The 19,593-nt window shown below is 46.4% G+C and overlaps 1 protein-coding gene and 1 non-coding gene across 14 annotated transcripts in view; both read right to left on the reverse strand.

Annotated features, from left to right (window-relative positions):
- Positions 1–19,593, reverse strand: part of CAPRIN2 (caprin family member 2) — a 2,777,496-nt gene that overhangs the window by 843,771 nt on the left and 1,914,132 nt on the right. The gene's annotated exons all lie outside the window — the stretch shown is intronic.
- Positions 1,922–2,083, reverse strand: LOC138514781 (U1 spliceosomal RNA). Its single transcript, XR_011281935.1, has one exon. It is a non-coding gene; the product is annotated as a U1 spliceosomal RNA (small nuclear RNA).

Below are 19,593 nucleotides of genomic sequence, written 5' to 3' on the forward strand. Positions count from 1 at the left end.
TCGATCTGGGGTCTGCCCCACTTGACAAATAGGCAGTGCCCCTTGTTAGGTAAGATTTCCACAGAGCTGGTAAATCTTCCTTTGCTGGTTCAACCCCAGAACATTTTGCTTTTCTAGTGGGATATTTTTCATTAATACCTCAGTGAGTGGGAACCTTAAGACTCTCCATAGTGTCTTTTTAAAGTTATCATGTTTAACAACTTATAGGCAATAAGTTCCTGCTGTTGCTGGGTTGCAGTAGGGGCTCCCCATTTAAATTTCTTGTGCTAACCTTGAGTGAACTACAGCTACCAAGGGTAGAACGGATCGTTGGATCCCTTTTACATTATGTTAGGTGAAACCAGCACACCCCACCTTATGTGGAGTGCTGGAGAGACACAATGTATCCCCTTTTCACATTAAAGCTAACAATTCTGTTACAGTGGCAAGCTTACCTTTAATGGCTGGTGGCAGTGATACCTTTTAATAATTTGGTGCACCTTTACCGTGGGCTGTAATCACAGCTGCAGTAAAGGCACCTATGGGTGCTCATTTTACCAAAATTGCCCCCGTCTTCTTTTTCTGCCATTTTAGTGTTTGTCATTTCTTGTTTCTTCCCCTGACATCCAGGGTGGGAAATTCCTTTGTGCGAGTTTCGTCTTTGGCCGAAGTCCCCTGGACACCCCGCCCAGGCTCCAGTCAGTCTGTAAGCACAGGAAGCAGGATAGGAGTCCAAAACTTCCCCCTCCTTTGTCTTACACCTTGCTTCAACTGGGACAAATCCTAGTGGGGGGCTGGCTGTCCTGATTGGACAACCAGATGCCCCTTTCTTGTAAAATGCGGGGAGAGAATGCAGAGGTTGTGCTGTAGTTCCTGATAAATACTGGAAACTGAAGTCATGTCGACCACTGGAACTTAAACCGAAGAGAATGACGAAGGAAAAATGGCGGATACGATTTCCAGCGACCAGAGAGCTTGCTGTGTAACCCGAGCCTGCTGCAGCCCTTCCCAGCCCTTCCTTCCATTTGACCTGGGGACTCTGAAAACGATGACCTGAACCCAGAGCCTGGTGAGACCCACTAGACCAGGCTTGTCCAACCTTTTTGAATGTGGGGCCGAAGCATTAACTTTGTCACCCAGTGGGCCGGCGAGCCAAAAGTCAACAACCTCACCCAAAGCAGTATATTAAAAAGCGATATTGTGTGACCTTTGACACAATAGCATCACAGGCAGTGATAGCCATGCAGTCCCAAAGATAGCTTTTGGTGTCATGGGAAGTGATCAAAGGTTAGTTGCTTGTGATTTTTTTCAGTGTCTATGTGTTAATATTTTTCTGAAATAGTGGGCGCGACCGAGCGTAGCCAGGCTACAAGGCTCTAGGGAGGGTTGGGGGGGGTCCCCCCCCCCCAAAGAATTTATTTTCAAATATGGCGTTGAAATGGTGTATTTTACAGCAGAAAAGGTGACCAAAAAGCCATAGGTTTACAATCAGTTCTAAAGGGGAACATGAAAATTCCATGTCACCAACAGCAGAAAAAAACATTTTACAACACAACACATTTTAATGATCAATGTGTCCACAGTGTAAGACAGCACGGTCACTGATGTAACACATTGTCATGCTGGTTGTACCCAAAATATGCCCCTGTAGCAACATGTCTATGCTGGCTGTTCCCAATTTAGGCCAGCATTGTCCTGTACAAAGCATGATTGATGCTGCCTGACCATGTGCAGTGTGCCCAATACATATGGCAGCTTATCTCTGTAATACACATTACTTCTGTGGTGATGAAAGAAGCATAATTCAATTCAACAGATAAAATGTGGAAAAGCGATCACCCAAAGGTGAACCTAATTGAAGAAACGCAATGTGAGCACAATCTTAAAGTATGCAACCTAGCAGGCCTAGTGCACACTTTACCTTTTCTTTCACCAATAAATCAGGGGGAGAGCGCGAACGCAGTCCCCCACTACCAGAAATAATGCAGTTGTATATCCCGCATTTGGGAACATAGCAGGGATCAGCAAATCCGATGTGCAATGGGTAAGCCTCACCCTGCGAGATCTGCCCTTGAGATCAGATTCTCCCCTGCCAGATAAGTATGAGTTGCATGCAAGAGGGCAGGGGTTGGGTCAGTTCTGGGAAGCCCCGCTAAGCGAGGGTGAGAAGGCAGGCCCTGACCCAGCCCCAACCTCCCGCCCCCCCGGAAGCTCTGAGAATCTGCAGAGCTGCCTGTCCCGCGTGTAGGGGAAGCTCCAGCAGGCAGAGCCCAGCAGAAGAGCACATTGTAGCAAAGTTCCTTTCTCCCATCAGGCCCTGCTCGGCCCGGGATTTGTATAAATAGCAGGATGGCTCGAGCAGGCCTGTTGCAGTCTGCCCATTGGCCTGTTGGCCCCACACGGGCCCATGGCCCTCCTGAGCGGAGCTGCTCAGCGCTGGCCCCATTGACACCATCATAATCATCCTGGACCTCGACACTCCACCACCCCTGAATCTCAGAGTTCTGCTCAATGACAATGCTGAAGCTTTGACATCTTTGCCGTAACCATATGCCGTGTTGTGTCAGCCGACCCTGCACAGTGCCAAAGGCAAGTATTCCCTTGTCTGGGCCCAGAGGTCACAGTCCTCCAGTGCCATCCACTTGGCACGGCCTACTGTTCCCAGCGTTTTTTACTACCCGCAAATCAGCACCACTGCCAAACAGAACTGCATCATTGGGGCCCATCGCTGCTGCTCTCCGACTTGACCCCAGCCCAGCGCAAAGGCACCCATGCTTCTGGTCTGATGCTGAAAAGCCTGGCTCTGCTGAGATCCGAAAGACAAGAACTAAGGTATTTTGGGAACATAGTACTATTGTTTTTTGTGTTGCAACTGTATCAGCTCACACCTCTCCTGAAGGGTATAGGCTGCCCTCAGACTGCGCTACCAAAAGAGTGAAAATAAGTTATAACTGTTGGGCTTGCCCGTTTCACTTTTATGATTGGGATCACTGCTGCATGGGTATTAAGCGCGTTATAAATAACCTATCATATCAGATCATTTCATAGATCAAGATCATAAGCAACTTCCAGAAACCTTGGCAGGTGGTCCACTGAGGCCCATTTGCAGGTTGCAGCGTGTTATTGGGGCACTACTAGGGTACTAGGGTAACATATTGTGCTGTACATGTGGTATTTGCCATGCTTTGATACCCCACTGGCTACATCTATAATGTCCAATGTACTTGGTATAATGCATGGACATTTTCATCAATCCACACTGTGCTTACAGGTAAACGTAACTGAGCTCCTGCTGTTCTTTGTCTCGAGACAAGGAAAAAAAGCACTGCAAAGGTTAAGTTTCTTAGCTGATAAAGGTTCATCTTAGGTGACATTCGCAATTCAAAAGAACGATTTTTGGGGCAGACAGGCTGTGTCGCCTCAACCCCTGCTAAACATATGTCCTGAGATGACAAACCTTGAAAGTAACTCCGCACAATGGCCCTCTGAGCAGCGGCCCACGGCTAATCAGGGGTTCAGGAATCCACTGTGCTGCCCACGCCGAGAGCAACTCCTGCATAGCACCTATCCACATAATCCTTCGCCCGGGCCAGCACTCTCTTCTCCTCACCTCACCACCTCCTCCCTTCATTTTGGCTCGCCTTTTGCCCCTCGGAGCACCATGCAAGAGAGGAACGGGCATGTCTGGGCCGGAGCCCGTTCTTCTCTTGCATGGTGGGTCCTACTTGCCTGAAATGGGATATTTAAACGCAAAGTAATTGCTACTATATTAATCCCATTGTTCATAGTTTGTGGGAGTACTGGGCAATTGTATGGACCCGCGCTCACTGAAAATGAATGGTATTCCCGAGGTAACCCTCACTATGCCGTGATACAAATTAGTTTCTCCTTCCTCCATCATCAAGTCCCAAGATCTTCTTGATGAATTTATTTATTTCTGCAATGTTTGTCGGATATCCGACAAACATTGCAGAAATAAACGCTTCGTGGCTGAGGACTGTAACTACCTCTGTTGACCCCATGGGGTCACCAGAGGAAGTTACAGTTTTGCGCACAGGCACATTTAAAAAAAATAAAATGTTTTTTTTTTCTTTTTTTTTTTTACTCAAGAGTTGTCCAACATACGGCCTCATGGGCCACATAAAATGGCTTGGCGGCCGCATTGTGGCCCGCGGGCCACATGTTGGACAACCTTATACTAGACTAAAGACGACCTGCATTTTGAGCCATCCCACGGGTTGCTGCGACCTTGCGTTCTTGCAATACCCCAATACCCTGGGACCGCCAGCCACCGTGCAGTGCACTGTCTTTTAAATTCCAAATCTCACTGAAACTTCGTGGGCATCTTGGTGAATCTCCAGAGACATGAATCAAGTCTGAAAAGTCCCCTCAGCAGAGTGCTGGACCTTTAAAACAATGAGAATTCAACCACGATTTTCTGTCTTCTTCTGTGCTCCTTGAAAAGGCACCAAAACTGCAGAACCACATTCAGTCACAAGAGAAATCTTGCCTAGAGCCTTCTTCATCGATCTCTGCTGCAAAGTCCCTTCTGAGGTCTTGTGTTCAGTCTCCAGGACAAGGAATCCACTGACTGGGTATTTGGCTGCAGTCCCTGAAGTTCTCCTGCTGCAAAATTTTCTTCATTGCTGAGGTACTGTGTTGGCTTGGGTATATACTTACCTTAAGCCTTATGGGATTTCTGTGTAGTCCTGGGGTGTTTTCTGTGATTGGGCGGTCCCTCGTCCAGTGCACCTAGTCCCACTGCTAGAATCCTGCTGGGGTGTCTTCTGTGAAGGCCCTGGACCCTCTTCTAACTCTAAAGTACTCGCCTGTTTGCCAGTTTTCTTACGGAAACTGACTTTTGCTACTAAAGAACTTATTCTAACACTGCCTGTTGGTCACTAGTCCTAGTGACCCCCCTTCTGCCCCTGAGAACACTCATGCTCCAAGAATAAGGGAAAAGACTTTGAAGGGATTGGGACTTCTGCCTAGAAAAGAAATCAAGTGTTGTACTTGCTTGTAAAGAGTTGGTTGGTAACTGTAAATCTAAAAGTGAACAGTTACAAAAGTTCTTACTTTTCTTGAATGTGTGATGCACTATTCTTAAAAGTATGGTTAACATCTTTTCTTCCTTAGCCACTGTTTTGTCAGTCTAATAGAAAGTAGATATGAAGGTATTTTACTCTCCTGTAATTGGGTTGTTCCTCTTTCCAAAAGTAATGTTTTGGTTTCACCAGATTATTCCTGTAGGATAACTATGAGTATCCCCCAAGTGGGCCTTGCTTCCCCTGACTTGCTGCTAGCCTGTCCTTCATAAGTCTACATTAGGTTGTTGCCTACCTAGAATAACTATTCAGTAAAGTGTGACATTGGGTTTTACTTTCCCCTTCATTGTGAAGTTCAAGTATGTGGATTTTACTTACCTTGTGTTAGCTGTGTGCCATGCGAAACAAGTTACCAGAGTTATTGCTTACCTTAATCTGGGGTTCCCAGATTTCAAAAGCATCTGTAATGGTATATCACATCCTTAGGTTTTACTCACCTTGTATAACTGTGTGTTATGACAAAAGTAGTTACAGGTTTTTACTGCACCTAGGATAAGTGTTTCACTATTCAATAACAGTACATTGTCCAGTTGACTGTTATTGTGATTTGTTCCAAGAGTCACTGTACAACTGGAAGGGCCTACTGCCCTTGTATTACTGAATGTAATCTGAAAGTAACCATTGGTCTTTTACTCCCAAAGAATAGGCTTGACCTATACTAAATGTGTATTACAAGGTTTAACTTCCCTAGAACTACTGTTATATGTTCCAAATAAGGTTTATACGTGGGTCTGTGGGTGTCAAGTATAGTGTGTTTTTATATTGTGATTTTATATAATGTGTTAGTACTTACTTAACCCCTAGATTTATCTGGGCCTACCTGCATTTAAATAAATCCTTTATTTTTACAATACATAGTGTTTCTTTGGAGACCTTGTATTACAATTTCACTTGTACTGTATCTACTGCCCTCTCTCCCTCCTAAGATAAGCCTGGCTGCTCTGTCTATGCTACCCTACACTCAGGTGGTACAGCCTTATACTAAGAGTGGAGTCTTGTACTGCCTCAGTTGAATGATTTTACTAAGCCCTTAGTTGGACTTCAGAAAAACTATCCTAACACCTCTGAACCAGACAAAGCTCCCACTCATGGCAGGAGCGCAGTTCCTGATGAGGGAGTCTGACAGTTTTCTTGACTCCCGCCAGTTGTCGAGGAACATCTCCTGTTAGACGGCCCAACGACAAGTCCTGCGCTTCCTTGGAAAGCTCCGGGGATCAAGTGCTCTCCTACTTCCTGATGTAAAATGTGGCTCTGGTTCTGGAAGCAACTCAAGGCCTTCCTTTTCGTTTTGCTTTCTCTCTTCCTCCTCTACTGATGCACCAGACCTCTCCACGTACTGGCAACCTGGTCACCCTCTGGGCAGCTACATATCCAGTTGCCCTTGAACTGTCTCTGGGCTCCACAGCACTTGAGGGTCTGCATCTGCAACCCTACAGTCCCTTCTTTCTGCACTTATTAGCCACCCGCTGGCTGCACTTTTGAGTTAACTGCAACCACCCCCCCTCCCCTCCTGGCACTTCTCCCCTTCCCTCTTCGCCACACTTGCGCGATCTGCATGACGCAAGGCATAGTAAGATTGTTATTTTGTCCTCCCATTGTTTCCCCCTCCTTGTCTTGTTGTGCCTAGAAACACTTTTATACAGGCGCGTTATAAATGCCACACAACCTACTGGGACTCCCGGGGGTTAGAGGGGGTCTGGAGACAGACCTATGGGAGGAGCCCTAGGAGGCACAACCTGAGAACCACCTTCATGAGGTCCTTGAAGAGCCCCAAAATCTGAGCAGAGTGCACGAGGAGAGGGAAGAGCTAAAAAGAGCGACTCCCACAGTCCACCTGACCACGGGGCACGGTCCTCCGCGGCGCTGGGTCTTCTTTTATAATCGAAGCACAGAGGAGCCACAGGTGGGTATCCAAAAGGCTGAGCGGGATAAATGTAACCCTGCAGAGACCATCCATCTGTGCCGTAGAGCCAGAGACAACTACCCGAAGGAAGAGAATTGGAACCCCCTTGAGTGGCCCACTCTAAAGGCAAAGGAGACGGTGGAGGCCACGAGTCAGATGGCTGCCGGTCTTGCAGGCTCTGCTGCATGCTTGTCTGCCATCTATGGGCCTGGCGCACAGGACCTTTGCCTCGTGTTGGTTCCAACATGGTGAGGACTCTGGCCCCCGACCCTGATGCAGAAGTGCTGACCTCAGATAACTTGAGTAGGCCTAGGGCTCTCAGCCAGCGGGCCGGTAGTCGAATCGCCCTGTGTGACAACCTCAGACGGCTCTGGTAGACTGCAAGCCATCATCTATGGAGCTGGTAGTCTGCGATCGTGCCTCAAGCTGCCTCCTGGAACCAGAGCTTTAAAGCCCCTTGCGCCCCGGTGCAGAAGATGAGGAAGAGCTGGAGCGCCCTTTGGTGGATCACCCGGAAGAGCCCCTGGGACCCTTGGCCGCTAGCCTCAACGGCCTCAGGTTTGCCAGATCCAGAGTCCAAGGTCCCCTTTCCGGTTGGGGGCCCTGGGAAAGAGTCCCCATGCTGGGGGGCCTTGGTGAACAAAGGACCCAACTTGTTTTGATGCGAGGTTCCGGCAACCAAATTCTTCAGATGACTGGGAGAAGAATGGAAGCTCTCTCTCCTGTGGCAAAGACTATTCTTCAAGGCTCGGTGACCAAAAGTCCTGCAAGCTGTGCACATGTCCCACTGGAGGTCGGGCCCCAGGCGCACACACACAGTGTGCATGGGGTGCCAAGGCAGGGAACTACGGATCAGAGGATGCTTATATCGTGAAGCCTCCTGCGGCCAACATGCACCCGGGGAGGCAAAGAACCGAAGGGAGGAGAAGAAGAAAAAAATCAAAAGAACTGGGAGCATGCAGAAAGTCGAAAGTTCCCATGCTTCGTGGCCAGATCAAACACTGATTGTGTGGCAAAAGGAACTGAGGTAAGGTGCCGGAGGGTGGAATCTCTGGGAAGTGTCCCCACGCAATATGCTAAATTTAAAGGGTTAGCTAATTTTTCGCTGCCAAAGGTTCCGGTCCCGTCCCCATGTTGGGGGACGCCCACAAGGATGGAGGACAGGGGAGGGGATGTACAAGTCTTTAAACTTTCTTGGCTGTCTGGATGTATACGCTGTAAACTCAAAACATTTCCCAAAGACCCGTAGGTGTTGGCTACTATGAACATTGGAAACCAGAACCAGACGATCTGCAAGCCAGACCTGCATTCAGCAGTATTTTGTCCATGTTCGGAGCAAATAAGAGGAGTTTGAGATTTGAAGCCTTTAAAGAGGGAAGGCTTTGCAGTACACCACCCTGGGACATTCCTCTTGCCACAATGGCATCCATATTTCATCCAACTGATCTTTCATAGTCTTTTCCTTGACCAAACCCAGTTAGAAGACAAATCCCTCAAACCCCAACTGAGCCAAAAGCTCTGAAAATCTATCCACCCCCTTCAGAATTTGGGATGAATGACACAAAAGGATGGAAGCAGCGTTGCAGTCCAGAAGTTTGATAAACTTCTTGCCAACAGAGTCCCCAAGTTCTGCAGGTTTCATTCAGTAGCTTGGGGAGGTACAGACCCTTCCCTTTACCAAAGGAGGCCAAAACCACAGCAGATTGCTGGCAAGTTACCTTGAATAATGACCAGACCCACCACCTAGGAACATCTATATTTTACATCTAAATGCAAATCTGGCTCCCAAAAGGTTTACTTTCAGGGAGGCACAGCAGATTCCATCATCAAGCTTTCAAGTGGAATTAAAGGGGAAAAATAATATTACTTGTGGTCGACAAATACCAGCACACAAAGTGCCTGTAAGGCGAGGGGGGACGGAGGGGTTGCTGCTAGCTCTCCTTAAAGGAGGAGGCGTCTGCACTATCAGTACCCCAGGAGGGACCTCACATTTGGTGTTGTAGCAGCTGGAGAAAGGGTTGGTAAAGTATCCAAAGGGTCTGGCTTGTGAGGCTGGGCGCAGGCAGGAAGCCCCCTCCCCCCCAAACCCCTCCAAGTGTTTCTGCCAGAAGGTCCAGAAATGTGAAGACAAAAGATTCAGGAGCTTTCTGACAATGACCAGAAAGGACAAAGCAACCCCAACTGATTAAGAGCAGGCCATGGGTTAAAAGGAAGGGTCCACCAACAGACAGAACTGAAAGTAGCCTCTGGGAAAACTAGGGCAGAGGGCACCAGCAGCAGCTTCAAAACACTAAAAATGAACAGCTGGGAATGTGCCGTTCAATGCATTCAATGTGGTGGGTGTGAGGGGTCAGAAAGGTAAGGTGGACAACTTTGTAAAGGTTTTTCAAAAGATGCCGTTTTATTAACTCAAAAGGTTGGATAAATGCCTCACTATCCCTACCCTGACTAGGATGTCCCTGCTTATAAATGAACTAAAGGAAACACTAAAAGGATATCTGTCCCTCACACTTATACATGAAGTAACTCAACAAGGTAATGCATAGCAGTTCAAAAGCAACACAATATAATTGTTAAATTCACAATACATCAACTGTGTCTCCTTCTAATCTGGGTGAAATTTCCCTTCCCAAATTCAAGCAAGATACTACTTCGTTCTAAAAAGAAACAAGAAAATACTGGTTTGCAACAACATTCCAACACAGTTCTTTGCAACTCCAACTTAACAGAAAGCTCCAACTCTCTAGTGATTTCAAGAAAAAGGTTATGTCTCTTCGTCTTGTAAAAATAGAATTCAAAGTAACCTTCACATAACCTAAGGATATTTTTCCCAGTTCATCAGTATCAATGTAAATTGTCTTTGTCAGGCTGCTTTGCAACAACTTCTATTTTAAAGGTAAAGAACACTCCTGCAGCAGTTTTATACAGTTCTTGCTTCAGCAATGCAAGTTTGTCAGAAAAATGTAACACCCCTTCACAGCACTTCAACTTCTACCTGGTTTACTTCCATGCCAGGACTACTACTCAAAGTTCGCCATTCGGGTATACGCTGCTGCCCAAATAGTAATTTCTAAACAAGTGCCTCTGTGGTTAAGATCAGCTTAAAATAACTTTGCAGTGTTCATCACTTTCATCAGACTAAGTAACTCTTCAGGGAAGGCAAGATATGCATTGGTGCTCTTTAGTACTCTATTGTACTCTCCAAAACCTCTGCAAGTTATGCTGATCTCCTTTTGAATAACCTTTTCCAGAAGGGCAGCCTTCCTGGCCACTCTTGTTTCCCCACTGCATTATCAACCAAACACTGACAAGGAGATGTTTTTATTCTGCTTCTTGCTTGGCTCTGGCAATGTGTGTTTATATCAGCTTTCGTTATATGCTTATTCAAATACGGGCAACAAGCTTTTGAACTTTCATTAGTCCCCTCCGGCCTTTGACAATATCTGTTGGTTTTAAATTGCCTTGTTCTTACTCTTGAGGCTTGGGTAATGGTGTTTTGCATTAGATTTAAAAAGTATTGGCCCCAACTTTTTGCTGGGTTTTCAAACATGCATGCTTAAAAACAAAGTCATTCTGTTTTGGGAAATAGTGTTTTCCCAGGTTTATAATGGTTTGGCATTCAAAATTGCCTTTGTTATTGCTTTCGTTTACATGCGATTATTTCCCAGTCTGGAAACCCCTGCGTGAAGACCGCCTTGTGTGGAAGAAAGCTCGACACACTTTTGCATCCTGCTGCACAGCCTCTGCAGAACAGGTCTTCAGAGGGCAAGCATCCCTCAACTCATCCCACTGCATGACATCTGCAATCAAGGCTTCTGCAGGCAAAGACCCTCTCAGACCTGCTACTGTTCTCTGCTCGACAGTGGTCTGGGCATCTTCTCCCCCCTCCAGTTTCTGCCTCGCCTGCTTACACTGCTCACTAATGGCCTGAGGGGGCTGGTTAAGCCTCCCAGTCTCACTCAGGTGAGAGTCATTCCCATTAACAAGCTGACCGCTCCTGCAGTTTTGTTCCTCTTTCGCCCTCCTCTTCGTCCCAGTACTTCGGGAATTCTTGGACTTGCCATCCTTAATGACAAAATTGTTTTTTCTAGTTTGATTTTCTGTCTCAAACCAACTTGCATTCCCCATAATATTCTTTAAAGGTGTATCATAAGGCTAAATAACAAGACTGGATTGTATAGAGGAATACAGTTCTTTAGAGTTTGGATTGTTATTCACAGGCTTCCTTTCGCTGTACCTTTGGGAGTTAGGGGAGCTTTTAGGTCCAAGTCTCCATGGTTTTAGAAGGGTTTTTATTTCTTTGAATGCATAAGCTTTATTGATCGTTTTTACCCATATTAAGATGTTTAACTTGGGGAACACAAAGATTGTTATGACAACAAGCCATTACATACTTTGGTATTGAGAAGCTGTCCTCCCTCGAGGAAGACAAATACTGCATCTCACCCCACAGAGTACTTTCATTCACATGGTCCTTTCTCATCCCAGGTGATCCTCCCGCAGACCACCACCCCCAAGGTCAGGATCAGAAAGCGTCTGCCTTTCCCTGGCCCCCTGGGAGGAGGCTCTAGGCAGGGGCTTACTGAGGATTCTGGAGGATTATCACAGAGGCAGAGACGGAAGATATGGCTGCTGGACTGAGGTACATGGAGGGTTTCAGGAAGAGAATAAAAGTCCTAACCTGGGATGAAAACTAGACAAAGGGACAGGTAAAAGTGGATTCCACCTATGATCATGGCCAAGGAATCTTGGACTCCCACAAGCTTTTGGTGCCTATTCTTCAGACAATCAATCGAGGACTAGGGTAAAATCCTGAAACGTCTGAAGTCATGCTTCCATTTATGGCTACTCTGCTACCTGTTAGCTGCATCAGCTGGGGATAATGAAAACATTGATGTTGTAACCCAAGGAATCCCTGGCACCAATGCAATGAGTTTATGGCATTGGTCAAACTCCAGGGGACAGACAGGCAGTACCAACACTGCCAAGTCTGCCAAAGTTTGATCAACCTCACAGTCGACATGGCCTATGCAGATTAAAGCTAGCGCCTCTTGGCACTTCTGTACCAGATTAGCCTTAATGGGCTGGAAAAGGTCTTCTGGCACTGGAGGATTGGTGGTGGTCACACCTTGCTCACGGTTATAGGTCAAAGATTTGAATGCAAAGGATCGAATGACAAAAGGGTCGAATCAAAAGGACCTAGAACAAAAGGGTCGATTTTGTTTTTTTTTTTACTTTTTTTGGGGGGTCCCCGCCCCAAGCCACCTTTTTTTTGGGTAAAAACCTCTTTTTCCAAAACGGAAACCCCCAAAAATATATATTTAAAAAAAAAAAAATTAGACCCTTTTGTTTTAGGTCAAATTGACTCGATCCTATGGCATTCGATCCTTTTGGATTCGAATCTTTGACCGGACACCCTTGTGCTCACTGGTAAGCCCAAAGGTTACCAGAGTGCTGGAAAGCTCAGTGCCAACAGCACTTAGATGGGGCTGGGGTGGGGGGGGTGAGAGGTCCCCGGAAACCCATGAACTGGAGATGCAACATCCTGCCCTGTACAGAGAGCACCCTCCCCCACTAAAGTAGCTACTGCAATCATCCTCTCCAAGTCAGTCTGGCTTCAGTGGAGTGGTTGTGTCCGCCAACAGAGGCCTAGGGCTGAATGCTACCTCTGGGAAACCAGGGCTGAGGGCACCAGGGTCAGTGGAGGAAGAACTGGAACATGCACGTTGGCACTGGACCATTTCCCTTGACCCAATCGGTTTTCAGTGACTCGAGGGACGAGAGACAGAAACAGCACAAAGTGCAAGAGTTACATATGCTGGTCCCATATGAAAGAAATTCAGCCTATGAGGATCGGCAGCAGAAAAAGGGCTCAAGCACCAAATGTACACCTTAAATCCGGTGATAGAGTATATTCCAGTGGTGGGAAGTAGGCATTTGCACAAGAGTTTTCATAAAATGTTCAGAGACACTGCCTCCCAAGGGGGTTGCCATCCCAACTGGTTAAAACTGTCAGCAAGAAGAAAAGAGTCAGGTAAAACACCCTCAATGTAAAGTGGCAAGCAGTCGCCCCACTCCCACCTCTAAGTGGAAAAAATGACTGGCAGCTGGGAAGCAGGGGATGTTTATATAGGGGTCAACTCAGCCTTTCATCCTTCGGAGGTCGATAAATTGAGTACCACTGTGGGATAATAAGGTCATCTGTTATTTCAGCGCTCAGACTTCTGGGTGTTTATCGCTATATAAAGATATACATTATTTGATAGACTATAGCAGGAACAGCCCCCTCTCCTAAAAAGTTGTGAGGGATAGAGAGCCTGGATGGAGGCAAGAATAAAAGGGCTACCACTCAAATTAATGAATTTTTACACAGAACGTTATCAACTGCTTTCTCGGATAAAAGTAAAAATCTTAAGGTGGCAGTATTCGCATTCTCCTTACCATTGGGCTGAAACCAAGTTTCACTCTCGGCAATGGTCTCCTCAAACATAGTTTATTCAATGGCCCCTAAATGAATCTTACAAGGAACTGTTGGGCCAATCCCTGCTTAAACTGTACACATGCTTTTTAGAGGAAACCTTAACAGCTGGGTTTATGATTGGTCGAGCGGGAGAGAATCAAGGTGCTGTATGGTTATTTGAGGAGGAGAGAGTAGGACTTTACTGTCTTAATCACTTTGACATGTCATGGCTAACTGAAGCAGCCATGCACCATGTACTGGGAAGGTTCTTCACGCTTCTCCAGAACGGTGAAATGCTCTGGTATGATATTCCAAGGGCCCAGTCGTTGCATTAACATGTGGGAGCAGCAGCACGTACATACTATGGATGAAGGAGTAACAGAACCATAGAATGATGCACTGATGAGAAGAGTACAGAGTATATTAATCCAATGGAGGGACAGCTCTGACTCCAAGATTACTCCAGTGATGATACTTTAGATATGGGATATGGAGGGACTTCTCAGTGTGGGCACTATGGTTAAGATGCTTGTTCGAGCTTCAAGGTTTTAGGTAGCTGTAGCTCTTTTGGCTCGGTCAGCTTTCAATGAGTTAATGCCAGTTGTGACAAATCCAAGGATGTCGTCACTGCTTCTGGAAGGGGAGCCCCTTCCCATGAGGCCAGGGTGGTGAGGCCGCTACCAGATAATATGGCTGGGGGTGGTACTCAGTGGGTGGATCAGTGACTAGCATATAGGGAGAACATGGTATCCCTGCCAATTACCCAGCCCTAGACCCCTTCTTTACCATAACCCCACGTCTCCTTCACTCCTCCCACTCCACACCAAGCCTCATACCATGCACTTTTGTAGTCCAGCAAAATTAGAAAGTACTGAGACACGGAATATCTCTAATGAGTTGGGACATTATGCCTCAGTACTGGAGCGAGGAGGAGGCATGGAGCAGTACAGAATACTTACCAGAAATACTTTGTACATTTGAGTGGTTCCCAAGAGCCGACTGGAAGAAGCAGTGTTAAAAGTAAAGAAGCACTTGAAGTATCGAGCCCTTCCTGGAGGAACCGCAAGAGCAAGCACGGACCAGGATGCAGGAGAGCGCGAGAGAGCGCGAGAGAGCGCGAGAGAGCGCGAGAGAGCGCGAGAGAGCGCGAGAGAGCGCGAGAGAGCGCGAGAGAGCGCGAGAATCCTAGAGATGCAGGGAGTGCGCAGGGAAGGAACCACACTACCGGGAATGCAGAGAAGACTGAAGCCGCCTCAGAATGAGAGGCTGCTGAACACCACTGGAGCCCTGTAACAGAGCAAAGCTACTCCAGAGGAGAAAACACCTGTGCAGTAAGGTATGCAGGTGACTAAGGAGGTGGTGGCATGAGCTGAAAGGCAGGAAAGGGAGGGTCTGGGACCCTGCAACCATGGGAGAAACTGTTGAGTGGAAATGGGCTTAGCAGGAGCATAAACTGAGCCCACAAAGTGGGAAACTAAAGTCAGAAGTGCGACTCTGGGACCCCCAACATGTATGAAGAAATGTGAAACTGATTCGGTACATGGAGTACTTGGCAGGCGAGTAAACCAAGTTTGTATGTGCCATCACAGCTTGGGACAGTATCCAGGCTGTTCTTTTTTGTCACAGTGCTGTTCTGCCAAACAGCGTCAAGGACCCACTCTAGTTTGGAAACACATCTATGCTCCTTGTTTGTGTGTGCAATTGTGCCTGGTGAAAATGAACTAGGACTACCAATCCGGGTCAGGGACCCAGAAACAGAAAAGAAGCCTGAGAAAGGCCAATTAAGGGACCGGATTTCCTGCAAGTTTTAGAACTTCACCTGGAGCCTGAACTAGTCCGGGGAAGGATATTTCCCAATTCTTCAAGGTCTGAAGATGTCAGAATTGTCTTTTATCCAGGGAAAGGGTACCACTCCCTTTGGGCTGGAAAGACCAAACTTTTAATTTAGTTTAACCTTCGATGTGAGGGACAGAGATAGGATTCTGACATTGGGACTTTTGCTTCGGCCATTCTGACACTAGATATTTCAATAGAGGCAGGAAAAGCCCTCTTAGAGTTAGGTGAAGATAGGGTCCACATTTACTTTTTTTCTTAAACTTTTTATTTTAAGAAACGGAAGGAAGCAGCATGTAATCATGATTGACAGGACATTACACATCAGCCAAGATTAATCAGTTGTTATCAAGACCATTATCAAATACATGTTAAATTGAAAACTGCCAATGAGCTAGGCATTGGGCAGTTAAAAGGTCATCGACCAAGCACTAAGAGAGCAAAGTGTTTGTACAGCATTGATTTATACCCCTCGTCGTAAAGGTCTCGAGTACAATTAATAAAGGGGAACCAAGTTGCAACATAAGCCGAGTTTCCCCTCAGCTATCGCTGTGGTATTTTCAGTGGCCAGAATGTCCCAAAGCTTACCCCACCACATCGCCATGATAGAGCCCTCGGGGGTGGGGGGTGGGTGGGGATTTACAGTTACAGGCTCGGGAGATCTTAGCAGCCAGAAGGAGATGGGTAATCAGTCTGGAAGTATTCCCCTGTTATCACTCAACTCGTATAGCTTAGGGAAAACAGCTAGTCAGCGTTATCGAAACTGGCAAAGAAATAATCACAGTAAGCTAAACCAGGCAGATGCTGAGTCCATGCTATCCTCCTTAAGCAATAAGAACTCCACAACTTTCTGGCGAATGCTGAACTCTATCAATCTTTCTGGCTCTATTAATCAGGTGAATGCTGTCTCAGAAAATGACCGGTATGCACATTTTCTAGCACTTTATGCGCAACCCAACCAGTCTCATATTTTCCCTTCTGAAAACTGACAGAATGAACTTAGCCACATTCGATCCAGAAAAGATTCTGGAGGTCCTTAAGAGGATCGGTCCCTCGCATACTCCTAGGCCTAATGGGCTTTTAAACTTTCGATTTAAGGCCAATCCTTCTAACTGGGCAGCTGTATTGAGCATCCTATTTAAGGACGTGGTAACCCATGATCGATTCCCTGCCTCCTGGTCCAAGGCCTATGTAGTCCCCATCTTTAAGCAAGACTTAAAAACCAATCTGCTTAACTAGCGACCAATGCTCTCCTTGATGCGTACCGCAAGTTGTTCTCTGCCATACTGATGTTGCACCTGGAGGAAAGGGGCGTGGCGGCTGGAAAGCCAACTAAATGGCAAACCGGCTTTCACCGGAATCTTGGCACTAGTCTCAATGGGGCCATCGTAAAGCTAGTCCAGCACCTGGCGTGGGATGGTCAACATGAAGCAGTACATATAGCTTTGAAAGATGCAAGTGCCGCTTTTGACGCAGTAGATCACCAACTCCTGTGGGCAAAATTTTATCTGTGGAGAGTAGCGGCTGGTCTTTTAAGACTCTTGATTGGCATGCATGCCCAGTCAGAAATCCAGGTGCGATTGAACTGAGAGGGGGCTCGGTCTCATCCTATTCCGACGAGTCAGGGGGAGGGGGGGCGGTCAGACAGTGGTACAGGTTTGCCCTATATTTATCCGATATCAGCGAACATCTGAAATCTGCTGTCCTTGGTTCGCCTGTAGTCGTACAGTGTAGACCTTTCTGGCTATCATACACCAATGACTTTCTCTTATTCGATCTTACAGCAGTGGGCCTCCAAAGCCTCTTTAATGCCCTCACAGTCTACACACTCAAGCCCACTCCCCATCTACTAATCCGGCTAAATCCAAGATCTTACAATGCTCCAAAGGTATCACAAGATCAAAGTTTAAGTGGTACGTTGGCACAGAACCAATAATGAAAGTAAATTCACAGGTATACCTCAGGTTCTTAATCCAGGCCACCCCGGGTCGGACTAAACTGAAAGCCTGGATTAGAGGACGGACCACCAAAATATTACGAGAGCAAAGTGGTTCCTAAAATAACCTATGGGACGGAAATATGCTCACTATTCCTAATGGATAGAATGCCCTTTCTTGAAGCTATGGCTTGGCGCAGTGTGTTGGGTTTGCCAAACACAGTTCCCATCGAAGCCATTCAATATGAACTGGGGATAATCTGTCTGCCTGTGTAGAATGAAAGTGGCCATCATTAGTGAGGGAAATATTGATGCCTGTAGGGGGCTCTCTTTTTGATGATCTAAAAAATTCTGTTAAGGAGGAAAAGCTCCTGGCTTAAGGAGATCTTGATCATTGCACTGAATTATTAAAATTCAGAGCTCATCGGAGGAACTCTGTTATAATCCAGAGTGGGTGAAGAAAAATGTATTTTAGCTCGACTGGATCGTTACGATGGAAAAGGTACATATCTACTCCTCTCTCATTTAAAATACGGTCATGAGAAACTGGGAGTCTTGGCACCATTCCTGTCAGTATATCCGGCTAGATGGGCTCACCATGCTTTTCTGGGTTTTCATTGAAATCTCTTCTTAACCAAAGAAATAATGTGCAGAAGAGGTTTGATCGTCTGGGACCAGGAAGATCTGAAACACTCATTTATGGCACTGACTGTTTTGAGATCAAAGCTCCTACGAAAGCTTACATGAAAGTTTGCGCAAATCGCAACTGTTGGTGACCCTGAAATGATTTGGTCCTCATGCTCGTCTGGTCATTTGACATCCACTGCAAATGCCTTTGTGACTTTTCTGAGAGTCTCGGGATTGGCGGTGGGGCTGGTATAGGGGGACATTTCTTTTTTTTTTAAAACATGCGTTACCCTCTTACCTATATCTATACTTTTCTGTATCATTTATGTCTGCAGTAAATGTGGCTATGATGCACGCATTTACCTATGCAATAAAGGAGGTTATGATGCGTGCATTTACCTATATGGTGGGACGTTAGGGATTATGGATCTAGCAGTGCTTAATGTGTTAACTGTCTTTTCTCTCTTGGTTTCTTGCTTCTTACTTTGCTGCTACTGTTTTAATTTGTTTAGTAGAGTTTAAATTGTTGTGATCAATGGTCTATTTATTTACTTGTCAAGATCGTTAAAGGATGATTTAACCATAAACTTTTTTTTAATTTCTTTTTTTTTTTTTTTTAAGTATTCCCCTTTAGTAGATAAACTCCCCCTCCACTATCCCCGAGCAGGATAACAAGAGGCTTCAGTGGAAGGGAAACCTTCAGCATTGATTTAATATGTGAGGGAACCTGCTTCCCACAATGCTAGAGTTTTAGGGCATAGCCACCACATGTGATAGTAGGTTCCTCTGTTCGGACATTCATTTTCAGCCGGTATTGCGGTATGAGGTAGTGAAGCGGTGCAACCTATCAGGGGAGAAGTACCACAGGTAAAGCTTGAGATGGCATTCGATATCCATGGTGCATCTGGCTTCCCTGTGGTTCCGTGCCCAGATCCTGAGCCAAGACTCTTCTACGATTTCGGTGCCCATGTCATGCTCCAAACTTCTCATATGGCAGACGCTCAAGGTGGTCGTGGCAGTCTAGGAGGTTGTAAGGCCCTGACACACTGCCTCTAGAGTGACCTATTAACAACGCAAGCTCCAGAGTGTTGAGATCCCTAGTGCCTTTTTTTGTCGTGGGTTGGCTCGCCTAGTGGCGTATCTGAGAGTACCTAAATCATTCCCCTTCTGCGAGAGAGAATGCGAGTTTGCGATCCTCAAAGCTAAGTGGGGACTCTTTCACGATAAAGCTGTCTAAGCTCTCACAGACCACCTGAAGCCCAGGCCGAGGAAGCCTTATGCTGCACCCCCGGGGAGAATTCGGGGCTACAAATAGTTGACAGTGGGCCTAATCCCAAGGGAGCACACCATCTCCTGATGGCTGTGTTCAACACCTGAGATTGAGAGATGTAAAGGAGAGGAGGGAGTATCCTGATGACCCCAGGGTCTATTTAAGTAATGGTAGTTGTCGCAGTGAGAGCAAAGACCTGGTTTGTTCCAATTGTACCCACATGGGGGACTCTCCCCTCCCCCTGCCATCTTTCTCATAAAAAGATATGAGAGTTGGGAAGCCAGACAGTAGCAATAGACTTCTGGGACACCCAGGCGTCGGAGCAAGACCCTTTGCGCTATACAGGGTTTACAGTGTTGCCATATAAATGCAAGAAAATGTCTCTGAAACACGTATAGTTTGTGTAATGGAACCTGTATCGGGAGAGTAGAAAAGTGATAAATGCCTTGGAATGATACATTTTAATTGACGTGATAAATC

Source organism: Ambystoma mexicanum, chromosome 12 (assembly GCF_040938575.1).
Source record: "Ambystoma mexicanum isolate Mex_15411 chromosome 12, UKY_AmexF1_1, whole genome shotgun sequence".
NCBI lineage: Eukaryota > Metazoa > Chordata > Amphibia > Caudata > Ambystomatidae > Ambystoma > Ambystoma mexicanum.